Raw genomic sequence first — 14,724 nt, forward strand, 5'->3', positions numbered from 1 at the left:
ACAACAGTTTTTCCATCGTATAAAATGAATAATTGCTACCAGTGTGAAAGTTATGTTCATTTCTACTTTCCGGGCAACCTAGGCTTCACCCTAGGGCGTTGTTCCAACAGATTGAATAGTTAGGGCCTTAGAAGTCAACGCCCGAAGCATGAAATACAACATAAATAGAACAGTTTTTCCATCGTATAAGACGAATAATTGCTATCAGTGTGAAAGTTATGGTAATTTCTACGTTCCGGGCAACCCAGGTTTCTCTCTAGGGCGTTGCTCCACCAGATCGCATAGCTACGGCCTTAGAAGTCAACGCTAGAAGCATAAAGTACAATAAAAAAGCAACAGTTTTTCATCGTATAGCATGAATAATTGCAACCGGTGTGAATGTTATTTTCATTTCTACGTTCCGGGCAACCTAGGCTTGACTGTAGGGTGTTACTAAACCAGATCGAATAGGTAGGGCCATAGAAGTCAACGCCCGAAGCATAAAATAGAAAATAAATATTACAGTTTTTCCATTGTATAAAACGAATAATTGCTATCAGTGTGAAAGTTATGGTAATTTCTACGTTCTGGGCAACCTAGGTTTCACCCTATGGCGTTGCTCCACCAGATTGCATAGCTAGGGACTCATAATTCAACGCCATAAGGATAAAATACAATATAAGTACAACAGTTTTTCCATCGTATAAAATGAATAATTGCTACCAGTGTGAAAGTTATGTTCATTTCTACGTTCTGGGCAACCTAGGCTTGACAGTAGGGTGTTGCTCCACCAGATCGAATAGGTAGGGCCATAGAAGTCAACGCCCGAAGCATATAATACACTAAATATACATGAGCTTATCCATCGTATAACAGGAATAATTGCAACCAGTGTGAAAGAGTTGGTCATTTCTACGTTCTGGGCAACCTAGGTTTCACTCTAGGGCGTTGCTACACCAGATCGAATAGTGAGGGCCTTAGAAGTCAACGCCCGAAGCATAAAATACGATACAAAATACAACAGCTTCTTCCATCGTATAAAACTAATAATTGGGACCAGTGTGAAAGTTATGGTCATTTCTACATTACGAGCAACCTAGTTTTCAATCTAGGGCGTTGCTCCACCAGATCGAATAGCTAGCGACTTGGAATTCAACGCCAGAAGAATAAAATACAATATAAGTTCAGCGGTTTTTCCATTGTATAAAATGTATAATTGCAAACATTGTGAAATTAATGGTCATTTCTATGTTCCGGGCAACCTAGGCATCACTGTAGGGCGTTGCTCCACCACAGCTAATAGCTACGGCCTTAGAAGTCAACGCCAGAAGCATAAAATACAATATAAATACAAAAGCTTTTCCATCGTATAAAATGAATAATTGCTAACAGTGTGAAAGTAATGGTCATTTCTACGTTCCGGGCAACCTAGACTTCACTCTAGGGCGTTGCTCCATCAGATCGAATAGCTATGGACTTAGAATTCAACGCCAGAAGCATAAAATACAATAAAAATACAACAGTTTTTCCATCGTATAAGAGGAATAATTGCAACCAGTGTGAAAGTAATGGTCATTTCTACGTTCTGGGCAACCTACGTTTCACCCTATGGCATTGCTCCACCAGATAGAATAGTTAGGGCCTAAGAAGTCAACGCCAGAAGCATAAAATACAATATTTATATAACAGTTTTTCCATCGTATAGCATGACTAATTGCAACCAGTGCGAAAGTAACGATCATTTCTACGTTCCGGGCAACCTAGGTATCACTCCAGGGCGTTGCTCCACCAGATCGAATAGTTGCGGCCTAAGAAGTCAACGCCAGAAGCATAAAATACGATAAAGATGCAACAGTTTTTCCATCGTATAAAGCGAATAATTGCAACCAGAGTGAAGGTTATGGTCATTTCTACATTTCGAGCAACCTAGGCTACACTCTAGAGCGTTGCTCCACCAGATCGAAATGTTAGGGCCTAAGAAGTCAACGCCCGAAGCATAAAATACGATATAAATACAACAGCTTTTCCATCATATTAAATGAATAATTGCAAACAGTGTGAAAGAAGTGGTCATTTCTACGTTCCGCGCAACCTCGGCTTCACTCTAGGGCGGTGCTCCACCATATCGAATAGCTACGGCCTTAGAAGCCTACGCCTGAGGCACAAAATACAATAAAAATACAACAGTCTTTTCATGGTATAACAGGAATAATTGCAACAAGCGTGAAAGTAATGATCATTTCGGCGTTTCGGGCATCCTAGACTTAACTCTGAGGCATTGCTCCACCAGATCGAATAGTTAGGGCCTAAGAAGTCAACGCCAGAAGCATAAAATACAACATAAATACAACAGATTTTCCATCGTATATAATGTATATTTGCAAACAGTGTGAAAGTAATGGACATTTCTACGTACCGGGCAACCTAGGCCCCACTCTAGGGCGTTGCTCCACCAAATCGAATAGCTAGGGCCTTAGAAGTCAACGCCAGAAGCATAAAATACAATATAGGTGCAAAAGTTTTTCCATCGTATAACAGGAATAACTGCAGACAGTATGAAAGTACTGGTCATTTCTACGTTCCGGGAAACCTAGGTTTCACTCTAGGGCTTTGCTCCACCATATCGAATAGCTAGGGACTTAGAATTCAACGCCATAAGAATAAAATACAATATAAGAACAACAGTTTTTCCATCGTATGAAATGAATAATTGCAACCAGTGTGAAAGTTATGGTCATTTCTACATTTCGAGCAACCTAGGTTACACTCTAGGGCGTTGCTCCACCTGATCGAATAGTTAGGGCCTTAGAAGTCAACGCCAGAAGCATAAAATACAATATAAATATAACAGTTTTTCCATCGTATAAAACGAATATTAGCAACCAGTGTGAAAGTTATGGTCATTTCAACGTTCCGGGCAATCTAGGCTTCACTCTAGGGCGTTGCTCCTCCAGATCAATCAGCTAGGGCCTTAGAAGTCAACGCCCGAAGCATAAAATGCAAAATAAATAGAACAGTTTTTCCATTGTATAAAACGAATAAATGCTAGCAGTGGAAAAGTTATGGTCATTTCTACGTTACGGGCAACCTAGGCTTCACCCTAGGGCGTTGTTCCACCAGATCGAATAGTTAGGGCCTAAGAAGTGAACGCCAGAAGCATAAAATACAACTTAAATACAACAGTTTTTCCATCATATAAAACGAATAATTGCAACCAGTATGAAAGTGATGGTCATTTCTACGTACCGGGAAACCTAGGCCTCACTCTAGGGCGTTGCTCCACCAGATCGAATGGTTAGGGCCTAAGAAGTCAACGCCGGAAGCATAAAATACAATATAAATACAACAGTTTTTCCATCATATAAAACGAATGACAGCAACCAGTGTGGAAGTTATGGTCACTTCTACGTTCCGGGCAACCTAGGCGTCACTTTAGGGCGTTGCTCCACCAGATCACATAGTTAGGGCCCAAGAAGTCAACGCCAGAAGCATAAAATGCAACATAAATACAACAGATTTTCCATCGTATATAATGTATATTTGCAAACAGTGTGAAAGTAATGGACATTTCTACGTACCGGGCAACCTCGGCCCCACTCTAGGGCGTTGCTCCACCAAATCGAATAGCTAGGGCCTTAGAAGTCAACGCCGGAAGCATAAAATACAATATAGATGCAAAAGTTTTTCCATCGTATAACAGGAATAACTGCAAACAGTATGAAAGTACTGGTCATTTCTACGTTCCGGGCAACCTAGGCTTCACTTTAGGGCGTTGCTCCACCAGATCAAACAGTTAGGGCCTAAGAAGTCAACGCCAGAAGCATAAAATGCAACATAAATACAACAGATTTTCCATCGTATATAATGTATATTTGCAAACAGTGTGAAAGTAATGGACATTTCTACGTACCGGGCAACCTAGGCCCCACTCTAGGGCGTTGATCCACCAAATCGAATAGCTAGGGCCTTAGAAGTCAACGCCAGAAGCATAAAATACAATATAGGTGCAAAAGTTTTTCCATCGTATAACAGGAATAAGTGCAGACAGTATGAAAGTACTGGTCATTTTTACGTTCCGGGAAACCTAGGTTTCACTCTAGGGCGTTGCTCCACCATATCGAATAGCTAGGGACTTAGAATTCAACGCCATAAGAATAAAATACAATATAAGTACAACAGTTTTTCCATCGTATGAAATGAATAATTGCAACCAGTGTGAAAGTTATGGTCATTTCTACATTTCGAGCAACCTAGGTTACACTCTAGGGCGTTGCTCCACCTGATCGAATAGTTAGGGCCTTAGAAGTCAACGCCAGAAGCATAAAATACAATATAAATATAACAGTTTTTCCATCGTATAAAACGAATATTAGCAACCAGTGTGAAAGTTATGGTCATTTCAACGTTCCGGGCAATCTAGGCTTCACTCTAGGGCGTTGCTCCTCCAGATCAATCAGTTAGGGCCTTAGAAGTCAACGCCCGAAGCATAAAATGCAAAATAAATAGAACAGTTTTTCCATTGTATAAAACGAATAAATGCTAGCAGTGGAAAAGTTATGGTCATTTGTACGTTACGGGCAACCTAGGCTTCACCCTAGGGCGTTGTTCCACCAGATCGAATAGTTAGGGCCTAAGAAGTGAACGCCAGAAGCATAAAATACAACTTAAATACAACAGTTTTTCCATCATATAAAACGAATAATTGCAACCAGTATGAAAGTGATGGTCATTTCTACGTACCGGGAAACCTAGGCTTCACTCTAGGGCGTTGCTCCACCAGTTCGAATGGTTAGGGCCTTAGTAGTCAACGCCGGAAGCATAAAATACAACATAAATACAACAGTTTTTCCATCATATAAAACGAATGACAGCAACCAGTGTGGAAGTTATGGACACTTCTACGTTCCGGGCAACCTAGGCGTCACTTTAGGGCGTTGCTCCACCAGATCAAATAGTTAGGGCCCAAGAAGTCAACGCCAGAAGCATAAAATGCAACATAAATACAACAGATTTTCCATCGCATATAATGTATATTTGCAAACAGTGTGAAATTAATGGACATTTCTACGTACCGGGCAACCTAGGCCCCACTCTAGGGCGTTGCTCCACCAAATCGAATAGCTAGGGCCTTAGAAGTCAACGCCGGAAGCATAAAATACAATATAGATGCAAAAGTTTTTCCATCGTATAACAGGAATAACTGCAAACAGTATGAAAGTACTGGTCATTTCTACATTCCGGGTAACCTAGGTTTCACTCTAGGGCGTTGCTCCACCATATCGAATAGCTAGGGACATAGAATTCAACGCCATAAGATTAAAATACAATATAAGTACTACAGTTTTTCCATCGTATAAAATGAATAATTGCAACCAGTGTGAAAGTTATGGTCATTTCTACATTTCGAGAAACCTAGGTTTCACTCTAGGGCGTTGCTCCACCTGATCGAATAGTTAGGGCCTTAGAAGTCAACGCCAGAAGCAGAAAATACAATAAAGATGCAACAGTTTTTCCATCGTATAACAGGAATAATTGCAACCAGTGTGAAGGTAATGGTATGTTCTACGTTCCGGGCAACCTATGCTCCACTCTAGGGCGGTGCTCTACCAGATTAAATAGTTAGGGCGTAAGAAGTCAACGCCAGAAGCATAAAATACAATATAAATACAACAGCTTTTCCATCGTATATAATGTATATTTGCAAACAGTGTGAAAGTAATGGTCATTTCTACGTTCCGGCCAACCTAGGCTTCACTCTAGGGCGTTGCTCCACCAGATCGAATAGATACGGCCTTAGATGTCAGCGCCAGAAGCATAAAATACAATAAAGATGCAACAGTTTTTCCATCCTTTAACAGGAATAAATGCATCCAGTGTGAATGTACTGGTCATTTCTACGTTCCGGATAACCTAGGCTTCACCCTACGGCGTTGTTCCACCAGATCGAATAGTTAGGGCCTAAGAAGTGACCGCCAGAAGCATAAAATACAATATAAATACAACAGTTTTTTCATCGTATAAAACGAATAATTGCTACCAGTATGAAATCTATGGTCATTTCTACGTTCCGGGCAACCTAGGCTTCACTCTAGGCCGTTGCTCCACCAGATCGAATTTTTAGCGCCTTAGAAGTCAACGCCAGAAGCATAAAATACAATAATGATGCAACAGTTTTTCCATCGTATAACAGGAATAACTGCAAACAGTGTAAAAGTACTGGTAATATCTACGTTCCGGGTAACCTAGGTTTCACTCTAGGGCGTTGCTCCACCAGATCGAATAGCTACGGCCTCAGAAGTCAACGCCTGAAGTATAAAATACAATAAAAATACAACAGTCTTTCCATCCTATAACAGGAATAATTGAAACCCGTGTGAAAGTTATGGTCATTTCTACGTTCCAGGCAACCTAGGCTTCACCCTAGGGCGTTGTTCCACCAGATGGAATAGTTAGGGCCTAAGAAGTCAACGCCAGAAGCATAAAATACGATATAAATACATTAGCTTTTCCATCGTATAAAACGAATAATTGCAACCAGTGTGAAAGTAATGGTCATTTCTACGTTCCGAGCAAGCTAGGCGTCACTGTAGGGCGTTGCTCCACCAGGTCGAATAGCTAGGGACTTAGAATTCATCGCTAAAAGCATAAAATACAATTAAAATACAACAGTTTTTCCATTGTTTTACAGGAATAACTGCAACCAGTGTGAATGTACTGTCATTTCTACGTTCCGGATAACCTAGGCTTCACTCTAGGGCGTAGTTCCACCAGATCGAGCAATTGGGGCCTAAGAAGTCAACGCCAGAAGCATAAAATACAATATAAATATAACAGTTCTTCCATAGTATAAAACGTATGATAGCAACCAGTGTGAAAGTTATGGTCATTTCTTCGTTCCGGGCAACCTAGGCGTCACTCTAGGGCGTTGTTCCACCGCATCTAATAGCTACGGCCTTAGAACTCAACGCCAGACGCATAAAATACAATATGAATACAACAGCTTTTCCATCGTACAAAATGAATAATACCAAACAGTGTGAAAGTAATTGTCATTTCTACGTTCCGGGCAACCTAGGCTTCACTCTAGGTCGTTGCTCCACCAGATCAAATAGCTAGCGACTTAGAATTAAACGCCAGAAGCATAGAATACAATAAAAATACAACAGTTTTTCCATCGTATAACAGGAATAATTGCAACCAGTGTGAATGTAATGGTCTTTTCTACGTTCCGGGCAACCTAGGTTTCACTCTAGGGCGTTGCTCCACCAGGTCGAATAGTTAGGGCCTAAGAAGTCAACGCCAGAGGCATAAAATACGATATAAATACTAAGGCTTTTCCATCGTATAAAACGAATAATTGCTACCAGTGTGAAAGTTATGGTCATTTCTACGTTCCCGGCGACCTAGGCCTCACCCTAGGGCGTTGTTCCACCAGATGGAATGGTTAGGGCCTAAGAAGTCAACGCCAGAAGCATAAAACACAACAAAGATGCAACAGTTTTTCCATCGTATAACAGGAATGATTGCAACCAGTGTGAAGGCAATAGTATGTTCTACGTTCCGGGCAGCCTACTCTTCACTCTAGGGCGGTGCTCCACCAGGTTAAATAGTTAGGGCCTAAGAAGTCAACGCCAGAAGCATAAAATACAATCTAAATACAACAGCCTTTCCACCGTATATAATGTATATTAGCAAACAGTGTGAAAGTAATGGCCATTTCTACGTTCCTGGCAACCTAGGCTTCACTCTAGAGCGTTGTTCCACCAGATCGAATAGTTAGGGCCTAAGAAGTCAACGCCAGAAGAATAAAATGCAATATAAGTACAACACATTACCATCGTATAAAATGAATAATTGCAAACATTGTGAAAGTAATGGTCATTTCTACGTGCCGGGCAAGCTAGGCGTCACTCTACGGCGTTGCTCCACCAAATCGAATAGCTAGGGCCTTAGAAGTCAACGTCGGAAGCATAAAATACAATATAGATGCAAAAGTTTTTCCATCGTATAACAGGAATAACTGCAAACAGTGTGAAAGTACTGGTCATTTCTACGTTCCGGGTAACCTAGGTTTCACTCTAGGGCGTTGCTCCGCCAGATCGAATAGTTAGCGCCTCTGAAGTCAACGCCCGAAGCATAAAATGCAAAATAAATAGAACAGTTTTTCCATTGTATAAAACGAATAACTGTAACCAGTGTGAAAGTACTGGTCATTTCTACGTTGCGGGTAACCTAGGTTTCACCCTAGGTCGTTGCTCCTCCAGATCGAATAGCTAGGGACTTAGAATTCAACGCCAGAAGGATAAAATACAATATAAGTACAACAGTTTTTCCATCGTATAAAATGAATAATTGCAGACATTGTGAAAGTAATGGTCATTTCTACATTCCGGGCAACCTAGGCGTCACTCTAGGGCCTTGCTCCAGCACATCTAATAGCTACGGCCTTAGAAGTCAACGCCAGAAGCATAAAATAGAATATAAATACAACGGCTTTCCCAACGTATAAAACGAATAATTGCAAACAGTGTGAAAGTAATGGTCATTTCTACGTTCCGGGTAACCTAGGCGTCACTCTAGGGCGTTGCTCCACCAGATCGAATAGTTAGGGCCTTAGAAGTGAACGCCAGAAGCATAAAATACAATAAAGATGCAACAGTTTTTCCATCGCACAACAGGAGTAACTGCAAACAGTGTGAAAGTACTGGTCATTTCTACGTACCGGCAACCTAGGCTTCACCCTAGGGCGTTGCTCCACCAGATGGAATAGTTAGGGCCTATGAAGTCAACGCCAGAAGCATAAAATACGATACAAATACAACAGCTTTTCCATCGTAGAAAACGAAAAATTGCAGGCATTGTGAAAATAATGGTCGTTTCTACGTTCCGAGCAAGCTAGGCTTCACTCAAGGGCGTTGCTCCACCAGATCGAATAGTTAGGGCCTTAGAAGTCAATGCCAGAAGCATAAAATACAATAAAGATGCAACAGTTTTTCCATCATACAACAGGAATAACTGCAAACAGTGTGAAAGTACTGGTCATTTCTATTTCCCGGGCAACCTAGGCTTCACTCTAGGGCGTTGCTCCACCAAATCGAATAGCTAGGGCCTTAGAAGTCAACGTCGGAAGCATAAAATACAATATAGATGCAAAAGTTTTTCCATCGTATAACAGGAATAACTGCAAACAGTGTGAAAGTACTGGTCATTTCTACGTTCCGGGCAACCTAGGTTTCACTCCAGGGCCTTGCTCCGCCAGATAGAATAGTTAGGGCCTTAGATGTAAACGCCAGATGCATAAAATACAATAAAGGTGCCACCGTTTTTCCATCGTATAACAGGAATAACTGCAACCAGTGTGGAAGCACTGGTCATTTCTACGTTCCGGGTAACCTAGGTTTCACTCTAGGGCGTTGCTCCACCAGATAGAATAGCTAGGGACTTAGAATTCAACGCCAGAAGAATAAAATACAATATAAGTACAACAGTTTTTCCATCGTATAAAATGAATATTTGCAGAAATTGTGAAAGTAAAGGTCATTTCTACGTTCCGGGCAACCTATGCGACACTCTAGGGCGTTGCTCCAGCACATCTAATAGCTACGGCCTTAAAAGTGAACGCCAGAAGCATAAAACACGATATAAATACAACAGCTTTTCCATCGTATAAAACGAATAATGGTAACCAGTGTGAAAGTTATGGTCATTTCTACGTGCCGGTCAACCTAGGCTTCACTCTAGGACGTTGCTCCACCAGATCGAATAGTTAGGGCCTATGGAGTCAACGCCAGAAGCATAAAATACAAAAAAGGAGCAACAGTTTTTCCATCGTATAACAGGAATAATTGCAACCAGCGTGAAGGTAACTGTATGTCCTACGTTCCGGGCAACCTAGGCTTCACTCCAGGGCGGTGCTCCACCAGATCAAATAGTTAGGGCCTAAGAAGTCAACGCCAGAAGCATAAATTACAATATAAGTACAACAGCTTTTCCATCGTATGTAATATATATTTGCAAACAGTGTGGAAGTAATGCTCATCTCTACGTTCCGGGCAACCTAGGCTTCACGCTAGGGTGTTGCTCCACCAGATGGAATAGCTAGGGACTTAGAACTCAATGCCAGAATCATAAAATGCAATATAAATATAACAGCTTTTCCATCGTATAAAACGAATAATTGCTACCAGTGTGAAAGTTATGGTCATTTCTACGTTCCGGGCAACCTAGGCTTCACCCTAGGGCGTTGCTCCAACAGATCGAATAGTTAGGGCCTAAGAAGTCAACGCCAGAAGCATAAAATACAATATAAATATAACAGTTCTTCCATCGAATAAAACGAATGATAGCAACCAGTGTGAAAGTTATGGTCATTTCTACGTTCCGGGCAACCTAGGCGTCACTCTAGGGCGTTGCTCCACCGCATCTAATAGCTACGGCCTTAGAAGTGAACGCCACAGGCATAAAATACAATATAAATACAACAGCTTTTCCATCGTACAAAATGAATGATACCAAACAGTGTGAAAGTAATTGTCATTTCTACGTTCCGGGCAACCTAGGCTTCACTCTAGGTCGTTGCTCCACCAGATCAAATAGCTAGCGACTTAGAATTAAACGCCAGAAGCATAGAATACAATAAAAATACAACAGTTTTTCCATCGTATAACAGGAATAATTGCAACCAGTATGAATGTAATGGTCATTTCTACGTTCCGGGCAACCTAGGTTTCACTCTAGGGCCTTGCTCCACCAGGTCGAATAGTTAGGGCCTAAGAAGTCAACGCCAGAAGCATAAAATACGATATAAATACAACAGCTTTTACATCGTATAAAACGAATAATTGCAACCAGTGTGAAAGTAATGGTCATTTCTACGTTCCGGGCAACCTAGGCGTCACTCTAGGGCGTTGCTCCACCACATCTAATAGCTACGGCCTTAGAAGTCAGCCACAGATGAATAAAATACAATAAAGATGCAACAGTTTTTCCATCGTTTAACAGGAATAAATGCATCCAGTGTGAATGTGCTGGTCATTTCTACGTTCCGGATAACCTAGGCTTCACCCTACGGCGTTGTTCCACCAGATCGAATAGTTAGGGCCTAAGAAGTGAACGCCAGAAGCATAAAATACGATATAAATACATTAGCTTTTCCATCGTATAAAACGAATAATTGCAACCAGTGTGAAAGTAATGGTCATTTCTACGTTCCGAGCAAGCTAGGCGTCACTCTAGGGCGTTGCTCCACCAGATCGTATAGCTAGGGGCTTAGAATTCATCGCTAAAAGCATAAAATACAATTAAAATACAACAGTTTTTCCATTGTTTTACAGGAATAACTGCAACCAGTGTGAACGTACTGTCATTTCTACGTTCCGGATAACCTAGGCTTCACCCTAGGGCGTTGTTCCACCAGATCGAATAGTTAGGGCCACAGAAGTGAACGCCAGAAGCATAAAATACAATATAAATACAACAGTTTTTCCATCGCATAAAACGAATAATTGCAACCAGTATGAAACTTATGGTCATTTTTACGTTCCGGGCAACCTAGGCTTCACTCTATGGCGTTCTTCCGCCACATCGAATAGCTACGGCCTCAGAAGTCAACGCCTGAAGTATAAAATACAATAAAAATACAACAGTCTTTCCATCCTATAACAGGAATAATTGAAACCCGTGTGAAAGTTATGGTCATTTCTACGTTTCGGGCAACCCAAGTTTCACTCCAGGGCGTTGCTCCACCAGATCGGATAGTTACGGCCTAAGAAGTCAACGCCAGAAGCATAAAATACGATAAAGATGCAACAGTTTGTCCATCGTATAAAACGAATAATTGCAAACAGTGTGAAAGTAATGGTCATTTCTACGTTCCGGGCAACCTAGGCTGCACTCTAGGGCGTTGCTCCACTAGATCGAATTGTTAGGGCCTTAGAAGTCAACGCCCGAAGCATAAAATACAAAATAAATAAAACAGTTTTTCCATCGTATAAAACGAAAAATTGCAAACAGTGTGAAAGATATGGACATTTCTACGATCCGGGCTACCTAGGCTTCACTTTATGGCGTTCTTCCACCACATCGAATAGCAACGGCCTCAGAAGTCAACGCCAGAAGCATAAAATACGATATAAATACAACAGCTTTTTCTTCGTATAAAACAAATAATTGCAACCAGTGTGAAAGTTATGGTCATTTCTACGTTCCGGGCAACCTAGGCTTCACTCTATGGCGTTCTTCCGCCACATCGAATAGCTACGGCCTCAGAAGTCAACGCCTGAAGTATAAAATACAATAAAAATACAACAGTCTTTCCATCCTATAACAGGAATAATTGAAACCCGTGTGAAAGTTATGGTCATTTCTACGTTTCGGGCAACCCAAGTTTCACTCTAGGGCGTTGCTCCACCTGATCGAATAGTTAGGGCCTTAGAAGTCAACGCCAGAAGCATAAAATACAATAAAGATGCAACAGTTTTTCCATCGTATAACAGGAATAACTGCAAACAGTGTGAAAGTACTGGTCATTTCTACGTTCCGTGTAACCTAGGTTTCACTCTAGGGCGTTGCTCCACCAGATCAAATAGCTACGGACTTAGAATTCAACGCCATAAGTATAAAATACGATATAAATATAACAGTTTTTCCATCGTATAAAACGAATATTAGCAACCAGTGTGAAAGTTATGGTCATTTCAACGTTCCGGGCAATCTAGGCTTCACACTAGGGCGTTGCTCCTCCAGGTCAATCAGTTAGGGCCTTAGAAGTCAACGCCCGAAGCATAAAATGCAAAATAAATAGAACAGTATTTCCATTGTATAAAACGAATAATTGCTATCTGTGTAAAAGTTATGGTCATTTCTACGCTCCGGACAACCTAGGCTTCACCCTAAGGCGCTGTTCCACCAGATCGAATAGTTAGGGCCTCAGAAGTCAACGCCTGAAGTATAAAATACAATAAAAATACAACAGTCTTTACATCCTATAACAGGAATAATTGCAACCCGTGTGAAAGTTATGGTCATTTCTACATTTCGAGCAACCTAGGTTTCACTCTATGGCGTTGCTCCACCTGATCGAATAGTTAGGGCCTTAGAAGTCAACGCCAGAAGCATAAAATACAATAAAGATGCAACAGTTTTTCCATCGTATAACAGGAATAACTGCAAACAGTGTGAAAGTACTGGTCATTTCTACGTTCCGGGTAACCTAGGTTTCACTCTAGGGCGTTGCTCCACCAGATCAAATAGCTACGGACTTAGAATTCAACGCCATAAGTATAAAATACGATATAAATATAACAGTTTTTCCATCGTATAAAACGAATATTAGCAACCAGTGTGAAAGTTATGGTCATTTCAACGTTCCGGGCAATCTAGGCTTCAAACTAGGGCGTTGCTCCTCCAGATCAATCAGTTAGGGCCTTAGAAGTCAACGCCCGAAGCATAAAATGCAAAATAAATAGAACAGTATTTCCATTGTATAAAACGAATAATTGCTACCTGTGTAAAAGTTATGGTCATTTCTACGCTCCGGACAACCTAGGCTTCACCCTAAGGCGCTGTTCCACCAGATCGAATAGTTAGGGCCTAAGAAGTCAACGCCCGAAGCATTAAATACAAAAAATAAATAGAACAGTTTTTCCATTGTATAAAACGAATAATTGCTACCAGTGTAAAAGTTATGGTCATATCTACGCTCCGGGCCACCTAGGCTTCACCCTAGGCCGTTGTTCCACCAGATCGAATAGTTAGGGCCTAAGAAGTGAACGCCAGAAGCATAAAATACAATATAAATACAACAGTTTTTCCATCATATAAAACGAATGATAGCAACCGGTGTGGAAGTTATGGTCACTTCTACGTTCCGGGAAACCTAGGCTTCACTTTAGGGCGTTGCTCCACCAGATCAAATAGTTAGGGCCTAAGAAGTCAACGCCAGAAGCATAAAATGCAACATAAATACAACAGATTTTCCATCGTATATAATGTATATTTGCAAACAGTGTGAAAGTAATGGACATTTCTACGTACCGGGCAACCTAGGCTCCACTCTAGGGCGTTGCTCCACCAAATGGAATAGGTAGGGCCTTAGAAGTCAACGCCAGAAGCATAAAATGCAATAAAGATGCATAAGATTTTCCATCGTATTACAGGGATAACTGCAAACAGTTTGAAAGTACTGGACATTTCTACGTTCCGGGTAACCTAGGTTTCACCCTAGGGCGTTGTTCCACCAGATCGAATAGTTAGGGCCTAAGAAGTGAACGCCAGAAGCATAAAATACAATATAAATACAACAGTTTTTCCGTCGTATAAAACGAATAATTGCAACCAGTGTGAAAGTTATGGTCATTTCTACATTTCGAGCAACCTAGGCTTCACCCTAGGGCGTTGCACCAACAGATTGAATAGTTAGGGCCTTTGAGGGCAATGCCCGAAGCATTAAATACAAAATAAATAGAACAGTTTTTCCAATGTATAAAACGAATAATAGCAACCAGTATGAACGTTATGGTCATTTCTACTTTCCGGGCAACCTGGGCTTCACCCTAGGGCGTTCCACCAACAGATTGAATAGTTAGGGCCTAAGAAGTCAACGTCAGAAGCATAAAGTACGATATAAATACAACAGCTTTTCCATCGTATAAAACGAATAAATGCAACCTGTGTGAAAGTTATGGTCATTTCTACGTTCCGGACCACCTAGGCTTCACCCTAGGGCGTCGTTCCACCAGATGGAAT

This window comes from Calliopsis andreniformis, unplaced genomic scaffold, assembly GCF_051401765.1.
Source record: "Calliopsis andreniformis isolate RMS-2024a unplaced genomic scaffold, iyCalAndr_principal scaffold0018, whole genome shotgun sequence".
In the NCBI taxonomy this organism is placed as follows: Eukaryota; Metazoa; Arthropoda; class Insecta; order Hymenoptera; family Andrenidae; genus Calliopsis; species Calliopsis andreniformis.